Below are 16,668 nucleotides of genomic sequence, written 5' to 3' on the forward strand. Positions count from 1 at the left end.
TACTTTTCTATTTGTTTCTTTATAGAAGTCATTTAACTTGGTTTCCATCTAATATACCTGTCTTCACTTTGCATTGTCTTTGGCCATTACCTAATCTCTTTCTCCCTATCCCTTCCTCAAATGATATGGCTCTGGCTTTCCTATGACTTCCAGCCCTTCAGTGTTGATGGCTGAAGGACTGGAAGAAATGAAGGAAAGTCTTCTCTCAGACCTCTCTTCTCTTCCTGTGTTGCCTTGGAGGAAGAAATTTGATTCAACTCCGCTTAGTTCCTTATCTGAGTTATTCCTGGTCAGCATACTTCGTAGCCTGAGTGCCTGAATGACAGTCCAAACCCAAAATGCTCCCACTGGAACTTTTTTCTCAGTCAAACGTAGTACTAACAGCAACTAACAATTGGCACTAAGATAACAGAATTTCATGTATTTATAAGAAATCTATTGTTTAAGTTAATTAAGGAAGCTAATCTCAAATGATAAAAGAGACTAAGAGAGCTAAACTAATCTCAAATGTCTTTGACAACTGATTCTTCCCTGAGAAATCCTTGCCTTTTTTGTTTGTTTGTTTTTATAGCTATACATCTGGGATAAGAACTTCCTACAATTCTCTGTGCATCTCTTTTTCAAATATGCCTTTATGACTTGCTACCTTTCATAACATAGAAAGTGTCATTTTCAAAAAAAGGTGAGAGCTTTGAGGATCGTAAATCATACCCAGTATCTTGTATCATTCTATTTGTCTCTATGTCTTCAGTGACCCTTACATTAGTTTCTAGAAGTACAGACATTCAGCTTTCCAGTGAACAGAATGCAAACATGTAACATCCTTTGCTTCATTTGTGCTATACTGTAATTTAACTGTGCTAACTACAGATGTAAATCTGATTTGCCACTTTTTTCCTCTGAAGTAGTTTGACATAATTTTCCACTGACTGAGGTAGAGGGGTCCACTAGTGATATGCCTACTCTGTACTACTAAATTGCTTAAACTAGGGCTACTAAACTGTGACCTGTTGTTGCATATTGCTGTCACAGATAGACCATGTCTAGCGAAAATAGATTTGATACGCATAGCTGCAACTGTGCTTAATAAAAAGATCTGCAGCAGTTGAGAGTAAGACTACAAGAAAAGCATTTCTAACCAATGTAAATAAATCTAACTCATTGTCTGCAGAGGAACAATTTGTTCTGTGCCACTAGTATAAGTACTTTCACTTGTCTTTAATTTTTTTTTGCATTTCAGGCAAGTCTATGAGTCACTGCTCATTTGAGGCCACTAGAAAAGCATCTATGCTCCTTTTGTAAATTCTTCACACACAGGCCCTTCACACATCCTTTAAAACACTATTTTCTGTAAAATATTAGGAGTCACTGTTCTATTAAATTTTAACTTAAATTATTGATAAAGAATATGTTGTCCTAATTACATGAGTTACAACATTTATTTCTTGCAGACTATCATCTTTAAAGGTAGTTAATGCAATCCCAAACTTTATCTTCTCTGAAACTAAACATCTTCTTCCTCCCAACTTATGTTAGTAAATTTGCTATGAACCTTTTTCTACTGCACTTCTACATTTTCTAGAAAATATGTTTGTGTTAATCTGACTTCTTCCTATTCTTTATTCAGGAACAAAGAAACTAGAAGGACTAAAAGGATCTTGGTTATCAAATCCTTTCCAGTATTATTTCTCTAATATTCCTCTATAATCTAGATAAAGTCTTTCAAAAATTGATTACAAATCTGTTTATTTGTTCCTTGCCTGTTGAACGGTTGTTCTGCATTATCCTTGCTTCAGTGGTTAGAAACTACATCTTAAATAGTATGTCTGCTCTGATCTGCCACCTCAAAAAAAGATATGGTAGAATTAGAAAAGGTTCAGAGGAGGATAATCACTGAGGGTATGGAATGGTTTTCACAAGAAAAGAATAAACTCGGAAAATGATGACTAAGGAGGAATAAAATAAAGATCTATAAAATCATGACTTCATGGAGAGGATCAATAAGGACAGATTTTCCACTGTCTCCTTCAGTAAAAGTACAGGGCATAAAAATATCTAGTAAGTAACAAGTCTGAAACAAACAAAAGTAGTTATGTATTCATGCAGCAAGTTGTGGATTTATAGAACTCCTTGCCAAAAGTCAGTGTTGGGAATCTGAAAAGTTTCTGTACATTCAAATTGTGAGTAGAAAAGTTGACGAAAGAGAAATCCATTTAGGTTTACTAAATCCACATTATCAGTGATCAGAAATACAATAAGTATTATCCTTTTTCACATGATACAGTCTGTCTGGTAGATCTTCTAGCAAAGAAATATCACTGATCAGGAAGAGAGTGGAACTGTCCCTCTATCAAAGAAATGATACCTTGCATGACTGAAGAGTACTGCTGTCTTGCTTTATTACATGGAGGCAACTTGTTCCTTTTGTTTGCATGTGATAAAAGCAGATTACAAGACATCTGCTAGAGTGGCTGCATTGAGCTAATACTGTTTATCTTTTGCAAATAGTTTCCTTTCCTTCCTATCTTTATTACCAGGGAGACCATTACTATCATATTTGGTATTCTGAACACCGTTCTCTTATGCAGACCTCTCTTTGGGTCATTCTAGCCATGAATCTTCAACAGTCTGCCTGAGGAAAAGTATATCGGGGGACTGACATTTTAGTAGGGCCTGTAGCGATAGGACAAGGGGTAATGGTTTTAAGCTAAAAGAGGGTAGATTTAGACCAGAGATAAGGAAGAAATTTTTTACAATGAGGGTGGTGAAACACTGGTACAGATTGCTCAGAGCGGTGGTAGATGCCCCATCCCTGGAAACATTCAAGGTCGGGTTGGACGGGGCTCTGAGTCACCTGATCTAGTTGAAGGAAACAAAGTCAACTTTATCTCTTTTTTGCTTTTCATACAGAAGATATGTTTCTTACAATAGAAAACTGTTGAAAAGTCTTTCCTAACAGCTGAAAGACCATTCTTAATCGTTCTTTTCCTCATGCGGGTTTAGCATTTTTCCATGTACAACTCATTAGGACCTTCCTAGCTGCAATGTAACAGTTTCTGAAGACACATCTGGTCCATAATTTCAGGGAAAAAAATGTAGAAATCAGAGGGATAATACCTACTTATCCTGGTGACAGCTGAAATAATCTGATTTATCAAGCTGCTTACACAAACGATGCTTTTCAAAATCTTACAGAAAGGTTATGGCTTGAACTTTTAGGGTAAGACTAATATGCTTTTACTGGCTCATTGGCAGCTGGTCTCAAAGGGTGTTCCTAGAGGTTAATATTGGGTCTGATACTGTTCAACATCTTTATAAAGTAAGTGGATGACAGAACTGAATGCTTGCTTACCAAGTTTGTGGATCATACCAGACTGGGAGGAGAGGTACTATATATACACCAGAAGGAATAGCCACCATGCAGAGAGGCCTTCACAAACTAGAAGACCGGGCCAACAGGGATTGCATAAATGTAATGTCTTGCACATAAAATAGAATAATCCCAAGCAGCAGTAAAAGCTGGGTGGGATCTGTCTAGTTAGGATGTAGCTTTGCTGAAAAGGACCTGGGGATGCTCGTGGACAGAACTAAACTTGAGCGAGCAGTGCCTTTGTAGCAATGAAGGCAGAATGAGCCCTGGGTTGCATTGGTAAGGGTGTAGTCAGCAGATCAAGGAGTTCCACTCTACTTGACATTTATTAGGACACACCTGGATATTGTGTCCAGTTCTGGTCCTCTCAGTTCATGACAGAAACTGAAAAAAAGAGAGAGGGTCTAGCAGAGGACCATGAAGATCTTTAGAGGTCTGGAGATCTTGATAGAAGGTTCAATAAACTGGATGTGTTCAGCCCAGAGAAGAGAAGGCTCAGGGGAGGATTTAATCACAGTCTTCCAATCCCTAACAGATAGTTTTAGAGAAGATGGAGGCATTCTCTTCAGAAGGATGCAGAGGACAAGAGGCAACAGGTGCAAATTGCTTCAAGGGTAATTGTGTCTGGATACAACAAGAGAGTTCTTCACCGTCAAAAAATTAAAACTAAAATAGGTTGCCCAGAAAAGTGGTCGAATGTCCCTGAAAATATTCAAGATTTGGCTTGGCAGGGACCTGAAAAAACAAATTTAAGACCCAGCTTTCAACAGAAGGCTGGACCAGATGAAGTCCAGAGGTCCCTCTCAGCTGAGGCTTCTCTGTGATTTCATGTTGCTAAGTAAAATATACAAAAAGAAAGCCACAATGCTTTGAAAGTATTTCTGAAATACATTCTGAAAGTATTCCATTTATTGGAAAATCAGTAACAAATACTATCTTCTTCAACCTAATAAAAATACTTCATTGCAACATTGCTAGAAAGATTAAGATTAGAGTTCCAGTTAATTAAAGGCTAATATTCAGGATGGCAAAGTATATGAAGCAATAAACAGCTTCTGAGGTTCGTTAAATGCCAAAAAGAAGTTGAAGCGTTTGAAAATTGCAAAACTCATTTATTGTAATTCTATGCCATTGAAATATGTGACAAGATAAAAGGTACAAGCCATTAAGCAAAAAAAAAAAAAAAAAAAGAGAAAGACCATATTTCTGTTATTGACTCATGGACATTTAAAACCATTGTATCAAGTTGCATTCTTGTACCTTTCAGTGATGGCACATTAGGAAAATGACTAAGAAAAATTATTTGAAGCCAGATTTAAACAATGATTACTTATTTGAAGATTGAATTTTCCAAATTTCCTAACTGAGTGTCAAACTCCATGCATACTCAGGGACCTAAACACGTACCTGCATAGGACAACTGGTGATTTTCATGAAAACTAACACTAGTTCTATGAGCAGTTTAAGCCAGACAAAAATTGACACTGACACTGAGATACGTGGTCTTTCCCACCTCATGTGCCTGGATGTTACCACAACGTACTGCCCTCCATTAATGACAGAGGCTTTCATGTAGGTATTCAGAGGACCAGATCAGGAACAAAGGGATATTTTTGTTTTGTTTCATTTTCTGGTGTTGTTGGTTGGTGTTTTTTTTTTTTGTTAGGTTGATTTGTGAAGTATTAAGGTAGTTTGCTACAAAGATGAGTGAACACTTAAGCTGGCACAAGGGAAGGACCAGCATGGAGTGGGACAGGAAGAAATAGGTGACTGATTCTTCAAGTAATGGTGCTGAATTTGTATGGAACATCAAGAATTACTTGGACATACAGTTTCTCATCTGCCTATGCATATATAGGTTGTTTAATTCAAATTAGAAGTCAATAACTGTTCAAGTGCTGTGTAGAAAATAAAAGATGTTATCATATATTAAGTTGTAGGGAATCAGGATATTAAAAGACCAACGTTTTTACTTCCTAAAAGTAGAATGGACTGAGATTCTACTGTTTTTATATAATGATTCCAGTGAAATTGTAATAAAATCTAATGGTTAAAGACGTATCTTTATTTGATTAACCCAGGTTAATGCATTTAGATGACAACTGGAAAGAATGAAAAAACTTCCAGTTTTTTGATTGTCAAGTTCCTTACGGAAGACTGGAATTTAATCAGATCTTTTTGTGTTTTTTTTCCTCACAAAAATATTGCATTAAATTTATTTTCGAAGCTGTAGGGATCAAAAGTCATATGAACATTCAACAGTCTTACCTAAAAAATTCAGTCTTCCTTGAATAAATAATACCACATTATTTTCTTGAAGAGTGAAATTTTCATAAATAAAATCATAAATCCTGTTTCTTTGTATTCAGATTGAAAAATGTATTTGTATAAAATTGCACTGTATCCATAGAATGGAGTCTACTAATGCATGCTACTGTATCAGGGCAGATGTAAAGGGGATGGCATCAAGGAAATGTTTGTGTAACCACTGACAGGGTCTTAGTCTCATTCTCCTCTTGTACTGATGTTAAACTAACACTCTGCTTGGTTAATGCAGCATAGTCCAACTGGCAGCCCACTGATTTTCCCATAAGAAAGATCACCTTTCATTTCCTTGGGTACTGGAGCCAGTAGCTGCTGCCAAATCCTAATATAAACCTCAAGTAAAATGCAAGATATATTAAATAATTCAAATAAATTACACCATGCAATGAAGAAATACTCAAACTAGCAGGAATAAAGGCCAAATAATATACCTAGCACTATGCAGTGCCATGTTGACATATAAAGCTTTACTAGAACCACCGACTGCAAGGTCCTCATCCATATAGTGTGATAGAGCTCTTAACTTGACCAACCAGGCATTGGCACAACACTGTCTAGTTACAACTCGTACCCAGAGTGCTTAAGTGCAAAAGCCATGATAGCCAGTTTGTGATTCAGTATGCACACAGGTACCTTATGTGTTTCCATACTTGTAACACAGACAAGCCCATTACCAAGACAAGCCCAGCAATCATGTATGAGAAAACATCAAGATTTTGGCAGTTACCTACCAACACAGCAAAACAATAGCGTGATAATAGTATTTGGTGACATATCCACAGATTTTCTAATAAACATAAGTAATAGCAGTAGTAAAGACTCGGAAACACAGATCTTAGCAAGTGTTAACAATTAGAATCTGCACTGGGCATCTCCAAGAATGTCTACTCTGTCTGGCAATAAGCAACAAAGCCTGTACTGCTCTGTCTCCATTTACTGATCCTAATTTGATTAAACTAACATAGGTGGTTAATACATTCTACAATCATGTTTTGATTTTGCTATGCAGACATACTGAAAATTGAATGAGAAAGCTCAAATGACAGGAGAGGCACAGTAAGATGTCCCAATAGGTACTCTTGAGTTCCACATTAATTCATTTTTTTTAATATCAATATCACAAGCATTCAATATCAAAAGAAAATGATCCATCAACATGTATCAGACAAAAGCTTTTTATATCCAAAAAGAAACAGAGATCTTTTTTCACATGTGCCACTCTTGATATGCTTTAAATGGTGCCATATCTAATGCTTAAAAGCTGCTTCTGGGGCAGCTGCACAAATCTGGACAACAGATCAAAGCCCATCTCATAGCTTCAAAAGTCAAAATGAGAGAAATCAATTTTAAGACCCCAAAATGAAACTACTGATAGAAGGTCAGCAAACATTACAAATGCTTCTGAAGCACCAGAACTTGAAAGAAAAATCAGACATGTGATTTTGTACAAAGATATTGTATCTCATTATTGCCTTGAGACACTACTGAAAGTAAGTCCCAAGCTGCATACAGAATTACTCTATTTCATCACCTCAGAAACGTTATTTTTGATTAGGGAAAAGATAAGCTGTTTTGATAAGCCAGATGTGCCTATGCTACAAACTGCTCTACAGCACTTTGTTCTCAGAAGGTCCTCTATCTCTTATTCTCTGCTGGAGTATAGTGTAACTACTTCATATCATTTAGATTTCCCTCCTGATTCTTGCCAAGCAATTTCCTTTAATGCAAAGGAAGAAGGGTGACAACTGCTAATATATTCTACTCCTTCTTCCAGTCTACAGCTGAATACAATCCTTTTTTTCTTGCTTTATTAGTTTCCCAAGGCTTTCTGGTGCATCACTTCCACTAAATCTGGGAGCCTCCTAAATTTTTCCTGATTGTGGAAATTCTTCCATCTGCAGTCTAATGTTTTGAAAAATATAAATTCGCTGTGAGTATATTTGCATTCATGTTTCAGCTGGGATCACAAGTGTGCTTCTGAAGTGGCACCAATGCCATGGTTCACATCATGAAGCAGTTTCTAAGTGAATTAACTGGAGTCCTTTCAGACAACAGTCAGTCCGAATGAAGAAAATCACTGAAATATGTAAAACATCATATCCTTAGCATCAGCTCTTTTGCTTTCGTGATCCTCTCCTGTTGGCCTGCACTGCTCCCTGATGTAGAGGTAACCACAACATTCTTTATGGCTGTATATGTATTTTCGGATGACAAATCAATGAGACAAAATGAAACATGGTTTTTATTTTTTTTAATAATATATATAATACAATTACAATTTTTGTAATTTCTGTAATCCTTAATTCTTTATAATGCTCCTAGACATTATCGTGGCATATCTGTGTGTATTTCAAAGTAAAGAACAGTTGGTAAAACTGTAAAATATTAGGCGAGTTATTCTCAGGCTATTTTGCACTTCTGTCACACACACGCATATGAAGGACCATGCTGGAATACACCTAACATCCTAACTTATTATAATGACCATGACAGAGGATACCTAGGGCAGAGAATAAAAGCAAGGCCATGATATAGTGATCCTGCTTCTTGTTATTCTAAGTTGCCAAAGTCCTGCCCTCCCTTCCAGTTGGATCTGGACTCTCTCTTCTCTTTCTCACATTAATTTTGGTGGTTTCTTTGCCTGATCCTGCAGGTGTTAGTAGGCTGCACTTATTAAGCAAATTGCCAACCTTTCTCAAAGAGCAAAACTCAGAAGACAGTTTCATACTTTACTTTTTGAGATCTTAAGCCACAGAAGTGAAGGCCTTCAACTCATGATGAGAGAGTACGTTATATGCATGTTTGCTTTGACTGCAGGAATAAATTGTGAAATCTTGCATTTTTGTAATAAACTTGAAAAAAACAGTATTTATCAGTAACAGGATGAATTTTTAAAACCCCCCCAAAACCAATCTTTACATATGTTACATATTTGTCTTTTCTCAAATTACTTTATGAATAATATACTATGTTGAAAAGTAAACACTTCTGCTTCAACATAATTCAAAAGAACATGCCTGACTATAAACATCTGATGATTTCCACTGAAATCAATATATCCTTATAGCCACAATTCACAGTAAAATTAATATGATGTGATATTTTTCTGATTTTTATATTAATGAAAGCAGATGCTTATACTATTATGAACATTATTATCAACAGTAGAAATCACTGTCACATGAACTGATGCCGCTGTCAATGAGCCTTTCAGCACTCAGTCATTTGCCACTTGACTGTCTGTGCCTTTTGCAAAGTACATGTTATACAAATATTAAACTGCCAGTGACAATATAGAGAACAGACTTAGCATAGTTATGTGTCACCACGTTTACTAGTTTAACCAGCTTTACCAAAGATGGTGTACCAGAAAGCATATATGAAAAGTCTTTTTGTACATCTGAGTGGGGTTCTCAGTTGACTTAGTGGGCTGTTTCAAGGCTTTTAGGAGAATCTTAAAATCTTAGGAAAATCAACATTCTTAAAGCTATACATACGTTCTCTACATAGGAGCAGTTCTGCCTCTATCTGTTAAAATTTATCTCTATATAATACTTGAGTTATCTTCATGCTTCTTTCTTTATCTAGTTAATTGAAAGCCAGTCTAGCACTTCCATTTATTTATTTCTTTGTTATGATTAGAAACAAACACAGAAACCCTACACATATGAATCCTTCACTTCTATTCCTTTCTTCTAGGCATATACATGCAGCTTGTCAAGATCTGGTTTGGGGTGTAAAGTTTCATCTACGTGAATATTTTTTCTACTTATCTAATTGCCTTAGTTCTTTCAGATTCAAATCTATTACAAATATTATGTAAGATATTATTGGGATAAAATAGTAGCAAAAAAATTGTTTGTAATGAGATTAGAATTTAGGACATGACACAATATCTAATCTATTGTATGGCAGGTTTTTTTCCTTTCTCTCAGTGCTAATGTCGCTGATGAAGGTACGTATTAACCTGCTAAGATACTTGTCCTTTTTGCAAGGACAAAAGATCAATGGCTTTCTTTGATGTTAAATTCAAATCATTCCCTCACAAGAGGAACCCTAGCAGGAAAAGAATAGTTGTTTGTATGTGGTTGAAAAGGTTTTAACATCTCCATTTGTCTGCTTTGTAATAGGTAAAAAAAATTCCCCAGGGGAGGTAAAATTTTCCTTGGTGAAAGAGAGTCAATTTTGTCTCATATCAGAATTCAAAATAGTAGGATCCAAGTGAAAAGGAGCTCTCACAGAATATGTCTTCCCAGATACTGACAGCGGCTAGGATGTGATTGTGGAGGGTCAGGCATGTTTTTCATAGGTCATAATGCTATTACTTTAGTAGATTTTATTGGAAATGTTTTTTATATTTGCAAATGCAGGATTAATGAACAACTTTTTGTCATCATCTATATTCTCCAAATGTTTTGTTTCAATCTTCATAACCACCTGGACTTACTGTTTGTATGCACATTTTTTCCTTGAAAAATAATTTTTCAAGGATAATTTTTCAAGTGATAAAATTTGATTATGTTGATGTTAATAATTTCAGCACAGCTGGAAGACATACTGTCTGTTACTCATGTCTAATAAGTCTGCATGGAAATATATTAATCTTGACCAGAACATATGAAATATTTAAAGAAAAAACTTTGAGCTTTCTACTCTGTGGGCTCCTATTACGATTTCTATTTATTGAATATAGCTATTCCTGATACTGAAGGTCTTACGTGGCATCTTTAATCCATACGGCATTGTTACTATGGGTTAAATCAATCTGTCTCATATTCAGGACAGGGAGAATTTTGTTGTCTCTTTGAAGTCTGGAAGATACGGGGAACCCTTTTTATAACTTTTTTAAAGTTTCTTAAAATGAAGTTATCGTCTTCATACTTGTTAGTCTGGCCATCATGTGTTGATTTTTCTTAATCTTCAGTGACAAGTTTAAAATCTTTCCCATATCAAGCCCCATGCTTTTCTTTAACAATTCTTCTATTTATGTGTGCTGTGACTTAAGAAATGGCTTTACATCGATTTAATCACTCTTTGCCTTAAGACCTTTTCTGAAGCTTCCTCTTCTTTTGCTGAAATTGCTGAATTTTCTTCAGAACTATCTAAAGTTAATGAACTGTGAGTTCTACCATCATTTTTTAAAAGACCACTTGGGCAGGAGTTTATATTAACTGTTTGGACATCACGAAGTCTCAGGTGGTGGAGCTAGATTAACTTTTCTTACTGAACGTCAAAGCCCTTCTTTTTTTTTTTTTTTAAATCTTAGTATTGTTTTTGTGATCCATTATTTCTGTCATGTTACCAAAAATGTCTTGAAATATTACAAATCTCTCTTTTCAGTAAGATGATTAGTTTTAGACTGGAGAGTACTGACAAGGTTTTTTTGGCTTTTATTGCACAATGTGCATACTCTTTACAGAATAAAAGTGATTCTTTTGGATGTTATGCTGTCTTTCAGTCAAATTATGTCTAATTCATCCCACTTTTTTTGCATTGCAACATCCACATTCATACTTAATTCAGTTTAAACTGACACCTCCAATTTACTGTGTATAGCCTCCTAACACAACAAAAGGTCTGGTTCTGGCAGTAAAGAGAGAATGCCCTAGCCATGGGACTACATGGTATTGGGATGGTTTTTTCCTAGCATCTTGTGATGTAGCTGTATCAGTTTTATGTGCTACATACGCTATTCTGAGCAGGGACTGGAATGAAGGCATGTAGTTTCAACAGAGAGTGCCCTGATGTAGTTATTTTTATCTTTTTTCTTGTATGTTTTGTATACAAGTAGTTCCTATGAACTTCAACAGTTTCAACATCTACTACAACACACTCTGATTCTAGAACCCTTGACAATATTGCTTTAATTGATTAAATAAGGATTAAGTCATATCCCAAATGCATCTGTTCCAGTGCTATAAGTCTGTAAAAATCTAAGGTTTCCATATCACACATGGAGTGTCTTGACCTCCAGGATGCCAGCATAAAACAATATTTACTAAAAACATATTCCTGAAATTTATTAATGAATGAACTAAAAAAAGAAAATAAATTAGGTGGAACTATGAAGAAACTGCTCCACGTAGTATCTAGAAAAATGTGTTAATAATAAAACTATTAATAACATTCCCAAATGGAAAATTGTCTTAAAATTGTACTGATAAATTGAAATGAAAGATTACTAGCTCCGTATGTTAGTCAAAAGTAATTGTTCCAAAACCAAATAATCTATCCACACTAAGAGTTGAAGACTATACATTATAGAGTAGGGTGATAAATAGTTTGATTACTAATGTTGATAATTACTAATTGGAAACTTTCAGTGGGCATTTTTTATTTATTGAGTCCTACCTCCTTAATACAGATATCAAGAGACAGGAGTGCATCAGAAAATCTAGTACCATGAACAACAAACCGCTACAATTACATTGAATGATGTAATATAAACACTCTTCTTTTGCGTTTCACCTAACTTCTTGAACAGTAGGCACAGTCTCAGGGAATCGCATTCTTTCTACGCTTATGATGGGAAGATTGTTTCCACTCTAATTATAGAATCATTATCACCACTTCATAAGGACGATAAAGAATAAAAAAGATTTTAAATTGATGGTTAGTGTATCTTTGAGTTGGTATTCTAAGGAAAGAAACTAATCAGGCTTCTAGAAAGCTGTATATTCTCCCTTCTATAACTTTTGAGTACATTGGTCAATTGCAAAAGAATTTCAGAGTTCTAAAGGGATACAATTAGAGTCCTAGGAGGTCTGTGAAAACCTGCAGCCAGGTAAAGAAGGCAGACCTCAATTAATATTCCACTAAGGGAGGGGTGGTAACATGAATGTATCAGTTAAATGTTCTGTTTGACCTGTTGCAAGCTAGTCTGCCTGCCTGTACCATCTGTCCAGTTAGCACATGTAGCTCAGAAACAGCAGCAGCATGTACTTCTCTCCCAGACAATAGTTAGCAGGGTTTGGGAAAGGGGGAAGAGAGAAAACAGGTAGAATTCATATCCAGAGAAAAGGGTATGAGAAACAGACATCATTGGGAAACAAGCCTTTGTTACTTTCCTCACTTATAAAATAATTCTTCTTTACAACACCCTGCTCACTTTCGCCTTCTTAATTATAAAAGGGCCAAGACGAATGTACTTATTTTTATCAACCTATCTTAAGAGTTACCCAAGGTACCACTGTATTGTATAACTCCACACAGTTTAACACCCATTTTAAGACCTTTGATAAAGTCAGTGAATGCCTGTAAAAGCCTGGCTAATGCACTGTCATACCTTGCATCACAGCTAAAGGTATGAGTTGGTTTGATAAAAAAAGGAGAGAAATTGCTTTTAAATATCTTCCTTTCCTCTAAGGACTAGTTTTAATGTAAAGATTCAGTTCCTGGTCCTATGATGAGATGATGTTTCCTCACTCTCTACCGTAACAGTCATCTTTCTCACTAAGCTCTATTGTCAAAAACATTTGTATGAGGCTTTTCCTCCCTCTTCTCAGGAGGCAGCTATAGTTCACTGTACTTAACTCCATGAATATCTTAATATTGAAGATTAACACCTTTTAACTGTTTGGTTTTCAGGATGCATCATATCGACACAGGTAAATATTCTCCATGGAGACAGAAGTTAAATCATAATAAAAGATTCTTGGGACTGTATTAACATTTCTATTCTTTCCTCCACCTTCTGACTGCTTGAGAACTATAATCTCAAGAATATGCAGCATACGCACATTGAAGAGGACATGAAAATGTAAATCAGTGGTGACCAAGAATGCAAACATCATGGTACCAAGAGTATAAATAGAAGGCACTGCATTGTAAGGTTTTTATCTGGTAGATCATTAAAATTTAAAACTATTTATCTAAATTTTTATATACTCAGATAAGTTATACAGTTCAATTGCTAGAATGGTGTAGGCATTATAACATCTACCTACTGGTAACTAGTCATTAGTATATGCACATATCCAAATTAAGAGTTACAATATCTTGCAATAACTAATAAAAAACCTACCAAAATCAGAATATTCATGAAATAATATTTACAGAAACACTCTTCACAATCTATGGCATAGATTGAGAATTACATTCATTTGTACACTAGAGAGTTCACACGTACTTCCACTGAAATAACAGCAATTCTATATGTTTATGGAATGACATGAATGCTACTAAACCCCAATTAATATTTTCAAGGTTCAAACAAATGTATTAGTCAAAGCTAAGAAATACAAATAAATGATACAATAATAACACATGACAGAAAATTGAGACATCTCATACTTAAGGTTTCCATTAGTAACAGAAACTGAAAAGATGGCATGCTGTACCCTGAAAAGAAATGAGATCAACTTGAAAGATTCCTTTTGGTTGTCTGCTTAGTTTCTAATGGAAGCACGAGTACTACAGAAACACAGAAACAGTGCTATAGCATATAAAAGATGAATGACACTGAGGGAAAAATTTAGCTACAGTTCTGACCTAAATTATATCTTTCTGTTTTTCAAGTAAAGCTCATATTGACTTCCATATTCAGGAGGTCCAAGCTTCTACTGTAAGAAAAAGCAGAATAAGCCTTTCTATAAATACTAAAAGTTAACTAAATGTTTAGAAATATTTTAGAAAAGCTTATTTCTCTTCTTTCCAACCTATGCAAAAATAAAAAATAAAAGCAACTGAAACAGATATTTGTGATGAAACAACAATATATATGTATGCATTATGTAATGGAAGACTAATATTTTCTTTTAAAACCAATCAGTATGTCCTGGATTGGTAGTAAGAAAAATATTAATATCTGAATGCTCCTTCATAGTTTGCATCCAATTAGTTAGCATCTGACATTCTCTCCCCTTATGTATAATCTTACAAATTTGAATGTTTTACTCCTAACATTCATTAAACAAAGCCAAATCAACAAGACAAACTTAATTTCTTACCAAACCAACATTTTCTTTTTACACTACTCTGGAAAGTTTTAGCATCCTATTCGCTCTGAACTCCAACAGCCAGTGTTTGACATTTGGCTCCACTTCTTTTTCTTCTAACTGGCATGTTTAGGCCATATACTATCAATTCGATGTAAAGAACATAATCTGAGAATATTTTTTGCTATTCTTCAATCCCACTTTTAGTACTGTGATAAAAATACATAATATGTTTTTTGCACTGTCAGTTTCTGCTCTCCAGGAATAATATAATATCCATATACACAGATCTTTTTTCCACAGAGCTCAGACTATTTTAAAGAAAGGCCGATATTGTTGTTTTACAGGTGAGATCCAAGGAGGCACAAAATATTTCCAGTTCTGCCACCAGTCTTTTGCATTAGAAAGTCAGTGATCCTTCAATCCCACTCAGTGCTGCAGCCAGCAGTTCCCAGACTAAGGCCAGTCACTATCAATGGCACCAAAAATAATGACAACAATATACATATTGGCAGCAGCTCCAGCTGCCTCCTAAATTACGTGAGAAATTCTGATCAAGTTCAAGGAAAAAAAAGTTTTCACAATTATGATGCTCAAACTTTACAACAGGTTGCCCAGAGAGCTTGTGGAATCTTTACCCCCTCACAAGACTTAAAACTTGACTGGGGACAGGGTCCTGAGCAACCTGGTAGACCTTTAAAGTTGGATCTAACTTAGAGTTTGGCCCTGCTTTGAGCAATGAGATTGACCGAATGATCTCCAGAGGTCCCTTCCAACTTAAATTATGTTATGATTTTGCTGTATTTCTTGTTTAGACGTCCATGCCTCCCCTAAATAAATGAGCCAAACTCATCCTGTAATGTTTTTATTCTCTCTCAATTTGTTTCAATTCTTCTAATTCTCTTAAAGGTCACAGAATTTATTCTTGTGGCAATGCCCACTGGTATTATTTTGTTGTATCTGTGCTATGATTGAACCTTTTCAAGAAAGGCTTTTGATAAATTGGCTTTTGCTAGTATCACTATGCTCATCTTTTCTTGGTCCTTATTTCACACCATTCACTGCCTCTTTTGTTCAAACCAGATTTCTTCTTCACAGTGGTGTATCACAAGAGGAGGATGAGACATAGACTGAAACAAGACAGCTTCTACCAGGTTGCCTTGAGAGAGATTGTCCAGACTCCATCCTTGGAGATTTTCAAGACCTGACTAGGTAAAGTCCATGGCAACCTGGTCTAATCTCATAGCTGATTCTGTTTTACGCAGAAAGTTGAGCCAGGGACCTCCTGAGATCCCTTCCAAGTTGAATGATTCAGTAATTCTATATTCCATACTATACTATATATGTTAAATTTCCCCTACTTCAGCATCACTACATTCATATTCCTCCTAGAAAACTTTACGGATTGAGTCTTTCAGCAACTATCCATATGGAATAAGGGGAAACAAAAGTGTATGCTAAAAATATCTGGACTAGAAACTAGCCAAACAGCATATTTGTCTGGATTGTGGTATCTAATCATGTTAGAATAAATGCTTTGGACTAATACTCTGTTTTCTTCTGTCAACACAAGACATCAAACACAACGGTATCAAGCCAAATTACTAGCACTAATGGCAAATTATATGAATAAACAGACTATAAGCACATGCAGATGAGGTTAGGGAATGAATGAAAAAGTTATTTTCCTGTAACCAGTTCTCTTTGTGGCGATTTGCTGATATGTATTGTAGGTGTTCATAAGACTGAGCAGTGAAATCCAGACAAGTTTTTGACTCTGTAGCTTGTCTGCAGTGAGTTCTAGCTCTTTTTAAAATGCATGTCCATCAATGATGCAGCATGTGCTTTTTTCTTTTTAATTCTTCTCAACCCTCTAATTTTAAGATTCTATTAGATTTGACAGAAAAGGGGCTGTGAATAACACATATAGTTGACACACTTTGAAGAACAGCAGTTACAAGTAACATAAAACTTTTTTGTCTGCTTTCCTACATGTCATGTTTCAATTTGTGCTCCCCATGAGTCAGTATTTAGTTG

The 16,668-nt window shown here is 35.5% G+C and overlaps 1 protein-coding gene across 1 annotated transcript in view; it reads right to left on the reverse strand.

The window, feature by feature from the left end:
• The window catches only part of PACRG (parkin coregulated), a 265,627-nt gene that overhangs the window by 202,652 nt on the left and 46,307 nt on the right, over positions 1 to 16,668 (reverse strand). The window lies entirely within an intron of this gene.

Source organism: Nyctibius grandis, chromosome 1 (assembly GCF_013368605.1).
Source record: "Nyctibius grandis isolate bNycGra1 chromosome 1, bNycGra1.pri, whole genome shotgun sequence".
NCBI classification, from domain to species: domain Eukaryota; kingdom Metazoa; phylum Chordata; class Aves; order Nyctibiiformes; family Nyctibiidae; genus Nyctibius; species Nyctibius grandis.